Source organism: Mixophyes fleayi, chromosome 4, assembly GCF_038048845.1.
Source record: "Mixophyes fleayi isolate aMixFle1 chromosome 4, aMixFle1.hap1, whole genome shotgun sequence".
Taxonomy (NCBI): Eukaryota; Metazoa; Chordata; class Amphibia; order Anura; family Limnodynastidae; genus Mixophyes; species Mixophyes fleayi.
The window spans coordinates 227,899,683-227,915,566 of NC_134405.1; the positions used below are offsets into that span (position 1 = coordinate 227,899,683).

The 15,884-nt window shown below is 44.2% G+C and overlaps 1 long non-coding RNA gene across 1 annotated transcript; it reads left to right on the forward strand.

Annotated features, from left to right (window-relative positions):
- The first annotated feature begins 7,818 nt into the window (after positions 1-7,818).
- Positions 7,819-11,482, forward strand: LOC142150086 (uncharacterized). The gene is made up of 3 exons (XR_012691005.1): positions 7,819-7,988; positions 10,284-10,365; positions 10,907-11,482. It is a non-coding gene; the product is annotated as an uncharacterized LOC142150086 (long non-coding RNA).
- The last annotated feature ends 4,402 nt before the right edge of the window (positions 11,483-15,884 follow it).

The window sequence follows — 15,884 nt, forward strand, 5'->3', positions numbered from 1 at the left end:
TTTCATCCCTGCTGGATATTCCATGGTCAACTGTAAGTGATATTATTAGAAAGTGGAAATGTTTAGGAACAACAGAAACTCAGCCACAAAGTGGAAGATCACTTAAAATCACAGAGTGGGGTCAACAACTACTAAGGCACATGGTGCGGAAAAGTCGCAAACACTCTGCTGATTTCATAGCTGAAGTGTTCCGAGCTTCCACTGGCATTAATGTAAGCACAAAAAACTGTATGGTGGGAGCTTAATGGAATGTGTTTTCATGGTCGAGCAGATGGAGTGATGTAAAGCACACCAACACTGCACTGTGGAGCAGTGGAAACGTTTTCTGTGGAGTGAAGAATCACGCTTCCGGGTTGGCAGTCAAATGGTCAAGTCTGGGTTTGGCAGATGCCAGGAGAACGTTACATGTCTGACTGCATTATGCCAACTGTGAATTTTGGTGGAGAAGGGATAATGGTATGTGGCTGTTTTTCAGGGTTAGGTCTAGGCCGATCTCCAGTGAATCCTTCAGCATACCAAGTCATTTTGTACAATGCTATGCTTCCAACTTTGTGCAACAGTTTGGGAAAGGTCTTTTTCTATTCCAAGATGACTGTGCCACAGTGCACAAAGCAAGGTCTACAAAGACATGGTTTGACGAGTTCGGTGTGGAAGAACTTGACTGGCTGTTATGACTCTGCCTATACCAGGGGCGGATCTAGAAAAATGCTGTACCCGGGGCAGTGGCGGATCCAGGGGATCCACAATCAGAGGAGCCGGGCAGCACACTGTCCCTGCCTGTCACGGCTGGACGGACCTGCACATACTGTGCAGCCGTCGGCAGCAAGTGTCTGCTAGGGGAGGGCGATCGCCCCGATCGCCCCCCCCTGGATCCGCCACTGGCCTATACTTTGTTTGTGGCAGCAGTACCTTAATTCCAGAGGTGCTGCTGTCCTGCCCCTGAACTTTACACCTTGCCTGTAGGAGTTAATCTCCTTACCTGATTAGTACCAGCACCTGTCTCACGGCTTCATATACCCACCTCAACCTCTGATCTGTGCAGGTCATCGTTTATACATGGCTGCTGCTTGTCTCTTGTTTATCCCTGTTCCAGTTTTGCTTTACTGCTGTCTGATCTCCCATTGTGGCCCTCTGCCTGATTACAGGACCCTGCATGTTTGCCTGTTGCCCTGAACTGTGTCTGATTACCGGATTCTGCTTGTTCGCTTGTGACCATGACCTCTGTGTTACGAGCCGCGGCTCCCCGACGGGCCGCCGCGGCTCGCTTCCGGCTCTCTCAGACGCCCCGGCCGTCGCCATGACGACCGGGGTCTCACTTCCGCCTCTGACGTCCCGGTTGCCTAGGCAACAACCGGGACGCTGTAATCCGGAGGCCGCAGCGCCCCGCCAGCGGGCTCACACCCGGGCATATTCCTGCAGGGAAAGGTAGGGATATTCATACCTTGGAGCAGACTCTGTGAGAGTCTTTTTGACTCAGTATTGGTGCTGTCTTGTCTCTGTCAGTATTTGTCTCGGTGCAGTGATTATGCTGTGGGAGGGGTTGTATTACTACAACTCCTATTGGTTCTCCTTGCTATTTAAGGCAGTGAGGACTTAGCCTCATTGCCAGTTATAGCTTCCTGTTTAGCTAGGCTCCTGTTCCTGTTTTCCTGCTCCTGTGTTTACCCTATTATTGGATTTCCTGTGTATGACCCCTGGCTTGTTTTTTGGACTTCGTTGTATTGCCTGTGACCCCTGACTTCGGCTCGTTTTCTGATATCCCTGTCTGCTGCCGGCCATTGACCTTTTGCCTGGACCTCACATCGCTGTGTTCTACCACGCTGCCTCTGGGTTCTCCCCAGTCAGTGCACACTACACGACCCTCCGTTTGTCTGCAGCCCAGTCTGTCCCCACCACTAGGGGCTCCAGTGAACACCAGACATCGGAGCAGATTCCGGGTTCTGTCGTGCTGACTGAAGGAGTTCCTAACATTATAACTGGCCCAAAATATAACGATTCCATTCTCCACTGATGGAACCCAGTCCAGCTCAAGTCCTAGCAGGGCAGATCCAAGTTGTCTCGCAGATGGTTCAGGATCTTTCACACAGGCTTTCTGCTCAGGAAGAAGCCGCCAAGGCCTCACAAGCAACCCCGGCACCTGAGCCTAAGTTAAATCTTCCGGACCGGTTCTCTGGAGACAGAACCTTATTCCGAAATTTTAAGGAGGGCTGCAAGCTGTATTTTCGTCTCAGGCCCCGCTCCTCGGGCTCGGAGCAACAGAGGGTCGGCATTATCATCTCCTTACTCCAAGGCGATCCCCAATCCTGGGCGTTCAGCCTGACCCCTGTGAATCCAGCTCTACAGTCCGTAGACGCCTTCTTCAACGCACTTGGTCTCTTATATGATGACCCAGATAGGGTGGCCTCGGCTGAGTCCCACCTAAGAGCGCTAAAACAGGGGAGGCGGACGGCGGAAGAATATTGTGCCGAGTTCCGACGCTGGTCGGTCGACAGTCAGTGGAATGACCCCGCACTACGGAGTCAGTTCCGGCTTGGGCTCTCGGAGCAGATAAAGGACTCCTTAGTCCAATATCCTTCATCATCTTCCTTGGAGGCCTTAATGCAACTAGTTATCAAAATTGACCGCAGGATCAAGGAAAGAAGGTCCGAAAAGGAGGCCGTCTCACCATCCTGGCCCTCTTCAGCCGTCTACTCAGTTCCTCAGGATTTACCGGAGCCCATGCAGTTAGGGGCTTATCGCCTGTCCCCTGAGGAGAAATCCAGGCGCCGGTCACTGGGGCTATGTCTCTATTGTGGCAATAAAGGCCATCTCCTGCGTAGCTGCCCTAACAAGGCGGGAAAAGACCAGGCCTAGGAGTAAAGGAGGAGGTACGCCTAGGTCTCCAGATGGTCTCTTCCAAGAATTCGGTCTTAATCCCTGCTCGGATCATGTATGGTAATCGATCCGTTTCTATCCCTGCCTTTCTTGACAGCGGGGCAGCTGGAAATTTTTTGGATATAAACTTTGCCAAGAGACTTGGTATTCCGTCCGTGAACTTAGACTCAGAAATCACGGTCTGCGGTCTGGACGGTAAACCGTTAACTGACGGAAGGGTCTCATATCAAACACCACCTCTGCAGCTTACGGTGGGAGCCCTCCATTCCGAAGTCCTCTCGTTCTTTCTAATTCCCTGTTCCTCCGTACCATTGATCCTCGGTCATCCCTGGCTTCTACTTCACAACCCTCACATAGATTGGAGCACGGGGGAGATCATACGATGGAGTAAGGCTTGTTCCTCAACCTGTCTTGCTCTTCCTCTCCGGATTGTTCAGCCTAGCCCTGAATCTCTTCCATTGCCTTATCGTGAATTCCACGACGTATTCTCGAAAAAAGAAGCAGACGCTCTACCCCCACACCGTAGCTACGATTGCTCCATTGATTTGGTTCCAGATGCCAAGCTTCCTAAGGGAAGATTATATGCCTTGTCTATTCCTGAAACTAAGTCTATGGATGACTATGTGGAGGAAAACCTACGTAAGGGATTCATTCAACCCTCCAAATCACCCGTAGGAGCGGGCTTCTTCTTTGTGGCAAAAAAAGATGGAAGCCTCCGGCCGTGCATAGACTATAGGGGTCTAAATGGGATTACCGTGAAGAATACTTACCCGTTACCACTCATCTCCGTACTTTTTGACCAGCTCAAATTAGCCACGATATTCTCCAAGATCGATCTGCGGGGGGCATATAATCTGGTTCGAATAAAAAAGGGCGACGAGTGGAAGACGGCCTTCAATACTCACTCAGGCCATTATGAATATCGGGTCATGCCCTTCGGCCTATGTAACGCCCCCGCAGTGTTCCAAGATTTTATTAACGATGTCCTGCGAGAATTCCTGGGGAGATTCGTTGTAGTTTATCTTGACGACATTTTGATTTATTCCCAGTCACTGGAGCAACACCGTACTCATGTCAAACAGGTACTTCTGAAACTCCGCCAGCACTGCCTCTTCGCTAAACTCGAGAAATGCGAGTTTGAAGTCACTCAGGTCACGTTCCTCGGATACATCATCTCACCTCGTGGCTTCTCCATGGATCCCAGTAAAGTACAGGCAGTTCTCGATTGGATCCGGCCTAGCAATCTTAAAGCCATTCAGAGGTTTTTAGGATTCGCTAATTATTATAGGCGATTCATCCAGTCATTCTCTGTATTGGTGGCTCCAATCACAGCCCTTACTCGTAAAGGGGCTGATACCGTTAATTGGTCCTCTACGGCCTTGACGTCCTTTCAAAAATTAAAAGAGGCCTTCATCTCTGCACCTGTCCTCCGACACCCCAATCCGGAATTACCGTTTGTTCTCGAAGTGGATGCCTCTGACGTCGGGGCAGGTGCGATCCTTTCCCAGAAAGATATCACTGATCACTGTTTGCATCCCTGTGCCTTTTTTTCCAGAAAATTTTCCTCCGCTGAGACCCACTATGACGTTGGGAATAGAGAATTGCTAGCTATCAAGTGGGCATTTGAAGAGTGGCGCCACTGGCTAGAGGGAGCTAATCATGTGGTTACAGTATATACTGACCACAAAAATCTACAGTATATTCAATCTGCTAAAATTGTGAACTCCAGGCAAGCCCGGTGGGTCCTTTTCTTCTCCCGTTTCAACTTTACTATTACGTTCCGGCCCGGATCCAAGAACATTAAGGCAGACGCCTTGTCTCGCAGTTTCATCGCCTCCCATCCTTCCCTCACAGAAACCGCTTTCATTATTCCGGCATCCAAAGTAGTCCTTGGCCTAACTCAGGATCTTGGCACAACCCTCCGGGGTCTCCAACAGTTGGCACCATCAGCTACTCCCAGGGGTAAATTATTCGTACCAGCTTATCTGAGGAGGACGGTCTTCACTGAATGTCATGATAATAAAACCTCAGGTCACCCTGGAGTATCCAAGACATTGGAACTTCTGTCTCGTTCCGTCTGGTGGCCTTCCTTGGCAGCCGATACCAAAGAGTTTGTGTTATCCTGTGAAACCTGTGCCAGGAATAAATCTTCTCGCAGACGTCCTGCCGGGCCTCTTATGCCACTATCCGTTCCAACGAGACCCTGGACCCACATATCGATGGACTTCATCGTAGAATTACCACGCTCATCCAGCTTTAACACCATCTGGGTGATAGTAGACAGATTTAGTAAAATGGCACATTTCATCCCTCTTGTAGGATTGCCATGCGCTAAAACCTTGGCATCCCTATTCATTCAGCACGTTTTCAAGCTCCATGGACTTCCTGTTAATATTGTCTCGGACCGCGGCTCCCAATTTGTAGCCACATTCTGGAGAGCATTCTGTGCCCAATTAGGAATTAAACTCTGTCTATCTTCGGGGTATCACCCACAATCCAACGGACAAACGGAAAGGGTTAATCAATCCCTTGAGCAATTTCTCCGTTTATATGTAACTAAATGCCATAGTGATTGGGCTGCTCTGCTTCCATGGGCAGAGTTCGCCTACAACAACTCGTGCCATTCATCTACTCTGGTATCGCCATTCTTCTGTAACTTCGGATTCCATCCTCGGTCCAACTCACTGGAAGTCTCGAATCAAGCCAAATCTAGTCTGTGCCGGATATGGAGAAAGGTTCACCTTGCCCTCAAACAAGCTTCATTTAAGTCTAAACATTATGCTGATCAGCATCGTGGACCGTGTCCTTTCAAGGTCGGGGACAAAGTGTGGCTGTCTACCCGCAACATTAAACTTAAGCAACCTTGTAGGAAGTTAGGTCCTAGGTTTATTGGACCCTTCTCCATTATTAAACAGATTAACCCCGTGGCTTTCAAGTTGAAACTTCCTCCTTCACTCAAGATTCCTAACACATTCCATTGTTCCTTGTTGAAAGCAGTTACAGGTTCACATAAATTCAGACCACGTCAATTGCACAGACCTCGTCCTGTCTCAGTCAAAGGACACCAGGAGTTCATTGTGGAAAAGATCCTAGACTCCAAAAAGGTGCAAAGTCAACTCCACTTTTTGGTCCACTGGAAAGGCTACGGCCCGGAGGAACGGTCTTGGGTACCGCAGAAGCATCTACATGCTAACCAACTCATTAAGGACTTCTTTAAAAAGTATCCTGGGAAACCTGGAAGTCGGGGTGCATTGACCCCTCCTCAAGGGGGGGGTACTGTTACGAGCCGCGGCTCCCCGACGGGCCGCCGCGGCTCGCTTCCGGCTCTCTCAGACGCCCCGGCCGTCGCCATGACGACCGGGGTCTCACTTCCGCCTCTGACGTCCCGGTTGCCTAGGCAACAACCGGGACGCTGTAATCCGGAGGCCGCAGCGCCCCGCCAGCGGGCTCACACCCGGGCATATTCCTGCAGGGAAAGGTAGGGATATTCATACCTTGGAGCAGACTCTGTGAGAGTCTTTTTGACTCAGTATTGGTGCTGTCTTGTCTCTGTCAGTATTTGTCTCGGTGCAGTGATTATGCTGTGGGAGGGGTTGTATTACTACAACTCCTATTGGTTCTCCTTGCTATTTAAGGCAGTGAGGACTTAGCCTCATTGCCAGTTATAGCTTCCTGTTTAGCTAGGCTCCTGTTCCTGTTTTCCTGCTCCTGTGTTTACCCTATTATTGGATTTCCTGTGTATGACCCCTGGCTTGTTTTTTGGACTTCGTTGTATTGCCTGTGACCCCTGACTTCGGCTCGTTTTCTGATATCCCTGTCTGCTGCCGGCCATTGACCTTTTGCCTGGACCTCACATCGCTGTGTTCTACCACGCTGCCTCTGGGTTCTCCCCAGTCAGTGCACACTACACGACCCTCCGTTTGTCTGCAGCCCAGTCTGTCCCCACCACTAGGGGCTCCAGTGAACACCAGACATCGGAGCAGATTCCGGGTTCTGTCGTGCTGACTGAAGGAGTTCCTAACACTCTGCCTGGCTACTGGATTCTGCTTGAACTCTTGTTGCCCTGATTTCTGCCTGGTCACTTGACTCAGCTAGTATGTCTGCTTCCATGGACTGCCTCGTGCCTCTGACAATCTGGAATTGTGATCCCAGCCTCCTTAGTCTGGAACCTCGTGCCTCCTGGCAATTAGGTAACTCAATATACTTGTTTCTGTATTTAAACTGTATTTGTCATTGCTTGGAACCTGTTACTTCTGTGGACTATTCATGCCATTCATCTCAACTGTTCATATTTGTATATTGGAGTATACCTGTTTATTCTGCTACCTGAAATCTGCATATTCCACGAACTGAATCCTTGTTCACATATTTTGCCTAAATAAAGACACTTGGTTTTTATACTTCTGTTGCCGCTTCCTGAATTCGCTAGGAATCATAACACTGGCACGCACAGAACCCTGACCTCAACCTAATCAAACACCTTTGAGATGAATTGGAACGGAGATTGTGAGCCAGGCCTTCTTATTCAACATCAGTGCCTGACCTCATAAATGCTCTACAGAATGAATAGGCACAAATTCCCACAGAAACACTCCAACATCTTGTGGAAAGCCTTCCAAGAAGAAAGGAAGATGTTATCGCTGCAAAGGGGGACCAACTCCATACTAAAGTATATGTATTTGAATACAATGTCATTACACTCCCTGTTGGTGTAATGGGCAAGCGTCCAAATACTTTTGTCCATATAGTGTATGTGGAAAGCAAATAAATTAGTACAATGTGCAAAATTAACTATTGTCCATATATTGTTCAGGTAGGTAAATGAGCTTTTCTGTGTTTCCTCTCCACCAGTCAGCTACAGATTTGTGTTTTTAGTGTAATAAAAGCTCCCATTTGATCTCCATAGCAACAGAGTAGTTCAGTAACTAATTAGTAGAAAGGAAACATAGGCTATGGATCAGCTTCCGTTTCCTCTGTGTTAATTCTTTCTTTCAACTCAAATCACCAGTGCAATCTACAGAAAGATAGGATATTAAGGCTACTCAGGGAAGCAGGTAGAGGCCAAGCAAGAGAGTTTAAATCTCTAACACAAGAGCTATGAATAAAAGCACAAGGTCAGTAAGCACCACCAAGTGTACTGGTTCATGGTTTTTTTGCTGTGTGTTTGTTTGTTTTAGTGTTCTTAAAATAAATTGCTATGTATTAGTTTCCCTTCAATGATGTATTGATTTTGAACATACTATAAAAAATATATGAACTGCTACCTCTTAACTAAGCCATTATTAACACTATGAGATGATAACAAAATAAAATATTTATAAAGACATAAATTAAATGAATTCAAGCTAGTTATTTATGGAAAGGAAACCTTTAGCTTTCAGTGTCTGCTTTCAGCACAATTTTCAGTCAGTGGTAGAAAGCATGTCAGAGCAATTACTGTTCATTTATAACAAGTGATCACATGCATCTGTCATTTCCAATCCCTGTCGCTAAAAACAAAAATCATGTTCTTCGAAACCAGCATTTGCTTACAATGTGTAATGGAGATGTCTCATGCAGTGCGCGCAGAATTCAGTCATTCATGGTACACAAAAAGTATTTCTGTTAATTATTGACCGTAGTATTTCTCTGGGGCTTGAGCCATTCATTGGTAAAGTTCCAGGTAGTGGATAAGACCAAGTCAACATACTAAATATAGTATATAGGCTTTGTAAAAATACCAGACTGTGCTCTTACTAAACGGCTAAATAAAAAGTTACGTGTATTTAAAAAAATATTTTTTGGACAAGGCTTTCACTAAAACTATTAACTGTTTTTTTATTTCACAACAGATTTTTATTTATGATGACCATATACCCTCAGATAATATTGGCCAACTTGATTGACCAAATTGACCAACATTATAGCATGTATGGCAAATCAGATCTCAAATCTATCCAATCAGAACCTAATACAAATGGCTCGTAATTAGAACAGGATGATGTTAGGCCTGACCTGTCAATAAAATATTTTTATGGCTGATCAAAATAAGTGGCCATATCAGCTCTGGTTATTTGACCTGATTGGCAAATCCCCAGAAATGTGGCAAGCCTGGACACAATGTGTGTGGTCAAATCTGCCACATCTACCCAACTGATGATTGGGATTAACAACGGGATCTGACTGTGAAAAATTGATTTCTTTATTTATCTATAATACAAATATAAACCTACCAGCATTGCAAATAGACAGATAAAGGATAATTAAAATATCCAACCATGTGTCAACAACTGACATATAAAAAGCCACCAATCAATCTGATCTGAAAGGTGAAAAATCCTGTCATTGGTCTGATTGTGTGGTTATTGGGCATGGAACAGTTGTGAAATGAACAAAGGAAAACAAATATGGAGAGTTGAGAGTAGGACAAGTAATGGGTATCAAGCAGCATGCACTTGACCAACCTTTCTTAAGGTATAGTATATGCAAACAATTGCTGCAGGCAGTTACCCTCACATGTAAATAGAAACATATGGAATATAGTGCAAAAAACACCCTTTAAAAGAAAAATGCTGGGATGCAAAAGCACCATTTAAATATAAAGAGTAACCCGTATGTTGTAAGTGCTTAGCAAGCCAAATTGTAGTCCTTGAGCAAGACTATCATCATCATCATCTATTTATATAGTAACACTAATTCTACAGCGCTGTACAGAGAGCGCACTACATTAACCATCCTCTAGACAGTGTGAGTAGATGCACCCAAAATTCCCTTCTGATGGATAGCAGGGCAAGAGATACTGTTAGCTACTGAATGTCGGTGTGAGCCTGTATGAGTTCCAAGAAGGAAACTCAGTGATGATGATGATGATGATGATGATGAAAGATATGCTTGAGTGCCAGAAAGAAAGACACTGACGCTCGAGTGTGAGTCTTTGAAAAATAGCAAATGGCAGACATAGTATCTGATACAACTGTGAGTAATGGTGAGAGTCAGAGGTATAGCCAAGCCAGGTGCTGTCATCCTGACATATGTTAGGAGTGTGGATGTTGTGACCTATCCTCAGTGTGTAGGGACTGTCATGTAAGTACCTAGTGGGGTATAACATTAGAGATAAAGGGTGGAGCTACCCTTGAGTGAGGGGACAGCAGGACAAGTGAAGTGACCCTCAGACCTCAGAAATTGCGGAGTCAGAGACAGAGTTACCATACTAATCAGGTAGAGTATCAGCTCTGTGGACAACTAATGAGATTGCAACTGTAATTTATGCAGCCAAGATGGTCTGTGCAGGAGAAAAAGAGGTAATAAAAGTGATTTTTTTTTTTTCACCAGAGAGATAATCTGGAGCACATTCATTTTGTCAATTGAAGCTTCAGGTTACCTGTATAGCGTCACATTTAATTTTCTCAATGCTAAACCTTCATTTGCAGGGGAAATTGTCCATATAAACGTATATATTGGAAAGAAAAGGATTGAGCTAAGCCTGGATGGAAAGTAAGATGATTTCCAAAGGTAGGCCTCAGTTACAATGTACCTAAATCTCTCCACAGATTAACACTGTAAGAGACTTACCTGAATCTCGCTCCTGCTCCCGATCTCAGTCGCCCGCCTTGTCAACATCCGGGCAGGCGGTACACTGCTGCGGACATGTGACAAAAGGGCGGGGAATTTGAGTTCCTTTCTCATTTATCAGTTGCGCTCTGACACACTGCCATTGTTTGGTTTTCATCCTCAGCATCTGCTCCTCGTGTCTCCTATTACTGCATGCATTCTGCCTCCCAGTTTATGACCTTGACTTTGTCTGACTCTGCTTCTGGGTATTCCTTGTGCTGATAGTCTCCTGTGTACCAGATCCGGCATATCCTTCTGACTAAGTTTTCTGGACTTCCCTTCTGTGCTGCGCTTCTCCTGTGTACCAGACCAAGCTTCCTTTTATACTACGGCTTTGGATCTCCCTGCGTACCCTGACCACTTCTGTGTACCATTCCCAGCTCTCCCTTACAGACTACGGCTATGTAATCTCCTGTATACCTCGTTACTTCATGTGTTTCAGGCCAGCATACCTCCAGACCACCATTCCTAGTTCTGCTTCGGTTCTGTTACTTCTACCATCCATCACTCCTCTACCACGTTAGGGGACCAAACTAGGGGCAGTGACCTGCGAGCCTCTGGCAGCAAAATCCATCCCGCCTTGCGGAAGTTCTTGGTGAAGAACATGGGGTTCGTTAGACTCCGCGTCTTAGGAAGTTCAGCAATAACCCAGACTGGTAGAAGGCTACTGGTGACCTGAACATGTTGTAAGGAATATGACTTAATAGCAATGATTATAAACTGTCATTATGCATGTATAATTTACAAAAAAATATACAATGATTATTTGCCTATTTAAAAAAGTTAATTGTAGTGTACTTTGCACATTGACCGGGTTTAGTTCTGAGTATCATTTAGACCAGAATACCACGTGATAATAAATTGAACACCGCTTTTTCAAATCACTTTTCTGCTGCTCATACCAGAAGAAATCTATTACTTTGGAGAAAATGCAAAATTGAATTTAATGCATTTCTAATCAGAAGGTCATTTGATTCTTTTATTCCTTTTTTCATGCCGGTGGAATTTTTAATTTTTCTTCTGGTCAATTATTTAAAAAATAACAATTTGATTTCTTTTGTCAAATTATTATTTTCATTGAGAACTGACTTGAAAAGTTTTAGCATTTTAATGTTTAATCAATTTGCTTTTTAAATAAGAAAAATGAGATAGGTAGTTTTAGATGTGCTAAATAGTGGATAGAACTGACAGCAAAACCTCCACAGAATATTTTGACACCAGCTTTGAGACGAAGGAGATCTGTTCTTATCCTATACTTAATGTGACATATTAAGTAACTTCCGGCTCCACTTTGACAGAGGGTAGAATTGCTATGCGCATTTTAAAAAGAATTTTGAACAAAAAATGGCACATATATTAAAGGCAGTCCTTGTATCCCACTCACCCAACACTTTCATGATTTATTTAAGCCATGAATGAAGCTAAACTGAGTAGTGATTTAAGAGAATATATAAGTGTTTTAAATTACTGAAAGGGGTGCTTCTAAAGTGATAGGAGGTTGGTCTTTTGACTTTTTAGTCTTTACGCAATCTCCTGAGACCAAAATGCATGTGAGAACTTTCAGTCTTCCTCCTCCCCATTGTCAGACAGCTTTATAACCCCATGTATCATATGTATAACATTAATACATTTAGCAACTAAAAGAAAATGTATTCCTATAGAGGCACTCTGGGGCTGAAATTTAAAAAAAACACAACATGTATTTTTTTAGAGATGTGTTTTTGTTTTGGTTCTAAAGCTATCTTCGTGTTTTAGTTTTGGCGAAAAATCCTTATGGTTTTGGATCTGGATTTCATTAAAAATGTGAAAAACATGTGATTTTTAGATGTTTTTATTTCAATATTAGTATTTATAGCATTCACATTCATGTACGGTCATTTACAGTTTATTTTCTAATGATCTGTTCACAACTGTCAACATTTTACCCAATTTTGGCCAAAGGCTGCAGCGGGCTGGCTGGCTGGCTAAAATTAGTGACAGAGCAGTGGCACAAATACATAACAGTTTAATACAAGATACAATCTCTATAAAACATAGTGGCACAGCAGTGGCAGACAGGATGGCCGTTTAAGAAAGTAAAAGACACCTCTAAAACAAAAAGGTAGGAGCACTGGCTGATAGGAAGGTAATTTTAGAAAAGGCCCACCCCACAACTGAAATGGTTGGAGAAAATCGCTGAAGCATATATATAGTGTGGAAAGCCACCTCATTTCAACCTCTTGCTTCAGTTGGTGGCATGGCAGGTAATTTTTTATTAAGCTGCTGCAATATTCTACATGCTGTAACTGAATGTCGAAAATGCCAAGAAATGTTACAGCCCGCAGAGGGCATCTCCTGCACTGACTTCTCCCTTTTTAAGAAATTCTAAACAACCAAGTTTTGTGTGCAAAGCATGCAGCAAAATCATCATCACACAATATTAGCACACCAACACTCGAATCTGGCGTTACAGATTCTGTTTGTAATTGGCGGCAACAACAGGGTATTCCTCATGCAATTTGTTCATTTTGATAAACACCAGTTTTTCTACATTTTTGAGAAGAAGTCTCCTCTGACGACAACTCACAATGTTCCCAGCTGTGCTAAACACTCTTTCAGAGTGCCTCGAGTACACACTCGAGGGTGGGGAGCTTAGATACACCATAACTAGTTTGTACACGGGGCTCCAAATTGTCTGTTTTTCTCCCGGAAACCAAAGGGACTGTCTGAAATGTTAATTTGTACATTAAAGTAATCTACCACCATTCTACTAATACAAGGTGAGACAAGGTAGAGATGTCAATATATTTGTGTTAAGAAATAGGATCTCTACTGCTCCCTCATGCTCTGTCACCTGTGTATTACTGCTGCAACCATGTGTAATCCTGCAGTTCACTGATTCAGCTGGTTGCTGGGTAAATACAAACAATATATAGCAATAGCTTCAGCTCCCAGTCTGCCAGTATCAGCTATGCTATTACTTACCAGACCCATGCAGATAATTATCCTGCAGTTTCTGATTGGTGCTACTGCATTTATAAACCTTCCTCCTTGCAGCATACCAATGATGGTGATAATTTCACCTTGACCTAGTGAGCCTTGTATCCTGATTTTTTTCCGTTATCAGTATTTGACCCGATTGTTTAAAGGTTTCTGCTGTCTTCTCCTGCTCCATACCTTGCACTGTTTATTACTCTGCATTAACCCCTGCCTGTCTGACTCTGAGTTCTGCTGTTAACATCCTGGTTGCTCACTACCTCCTACCATGTTCTGTCCAAACCACCAGACAAATGCCAGATCAACAACTGCTATTACCTATAACTTAAGTCCTGCGGGCAACAGATTACTGTGGAGCAGGGGCTGCAAAAAGGTAAATATCTCTAGAAACAGTTCTAGCAGTTGAGGATCTCACAAAACTCCTGTACTTAACAATTTGGGCATTTCTTTTAAGCCTGAACAGGAGACCTGTCATGTGTGACTTGAGCCAACAACTTTATCACAAAGAGTTGTTTGCATCTGTGAAAATTTGTGTAAGTTGGAAAGAAAGACATTACAGATGACTTAAACCTAGTATCGAGCATAGTTGTCAAAATGTAGTGATCCAGTTTCAAGATTATGCAAATTTTTGGGTGCTGGCAAAGTGAGTAAAGAACTTGAACTACAAGGTTAACATTCTTGCCAGAATTGCTAAGTTTCATGTCCTCCTTCAGCTTCTCCAGCTGCTTTTCCAGTAGTTTGATTAGAGGTATGACTTGACTCAGGCTGGTAGTGTCAGAACTTACTTCATTTGTTCGAATTTTAAATAATTTGAGTTGCTTGTGTCACGTTTTATGCCTCCTCTTGTGACCCAGACGCCGGCTTCATTTGACCTAGCTTCTGCTTACTCCCTGGTATTATTATGGATCTCCCAACTTCTAGCTTCCTGACCTTCCTTTTGCTTGAAATTTCTGTGGATCATCTGATGCCTCCTGCCTCCTGGTAATCCAGTCTCCTTGTTCCTGTATCTCATCAGGTATATGTGGATAGCAGTATTTCCTGCTCCAGTGACTAAACCAAGTAATCCAATCTTATTGTTCCTGCATTTCATCAGTTATGCCTGGACACCAGTATTTCCTGCTCCAGTGGCTAAACTGGGTTATCCAGTCTCCTTGAACCTGTACAAGCAGTCATCCAGTTGTCCCTGGTCTCCGGCTTCCTAGCTAAACCTGGCTATCCTATCAAACCTGTGTCACGGCAATAGGGTTTCTGGGATCCATCTCGGGACTGTTGAGACTAGCTGTGGCAGGGATATAGTGGAAACTAGGAAGCTGGATGAAGGTCTTGCTCATATTGGGAGGATATGCTCTATTCCTGTATACCAGATGTTAGGAGAAGGAATGCTGCTCTGGACTACATACTGAAATAAACAACTGGAATCTGGACCTTGTGGACTGGAACCTGGATCCAGGAACAGAGGGACTGAGCCCATGGCCAGAGAATCAGTACCTATAAGGATCCAGAAACTGTTATGAATATAGTACCAAAACTGGGACTGGGAAGGCTCAGAACTCAGGCAGCAGATTATCAGGGGTGACTACTTCCTGAACTGTATAAGCCTGGAACTGGCTTCGGACAACTCAGAACCTGAGACAAGCTTGGAACTGGAAGTCAGTACCCAGAGACACAATGAGGGCTCCAGAACTCCTCTTGATAAAGCTTGTTTTGAAGTGAAACGTACGTTGGGGTTATGGGTAATTGACGTCAACATTGACGTCATACCCGGAAGTGGAGCCAGCGAGCGGTGGTGCCGCTAGCGCTCTGATACTACTGACTGAGTGGTTATTGTTTTAGAACTCACTAAGCGCTTGATACATATTTAGCTAGGGAATCAATGGCATGTGTTATAGCAGTTTAGTGCACCTACATTTATGGTACTATACATGTCCATTCTATCAATGCTGTTACTAGTCATGGACTTCTAATATAAACATTATAGCACATACTGATCTGGGATATTCTTTTACCTATCCTTCTCTTGCCAATCTCCATTAATAATTATCACCTATTATGGGGCTGACATTTTAGGATATCCTTAGCAAGAGCGCTTTATACATATCTTAGCCAGGTAATCTATGGCATTTGCAACAGTCATTTGGGGCGCCTATACCAGATTATTACATACGATTGACCCTGTCCTACTATCAGATATGGACATCTAGAGAAACAGTATGGCACATAATTGTTTGGGGTATTATTTTATCCAAACTATTCTGTTTTGGTGATCTTGACCAATAAATATCACTATATTGGCACTCTGATTTATTAATATTTGCATCGATCCCCATCAATTTATACTTGCTATATATGCTCCTAGTTATGTGATTCAATTCAACATCACATATACCAAAATTAGTTCCCTCACCTGCCCATAAATATAGTATCTGCTTGTGGCCTCTTAGGTG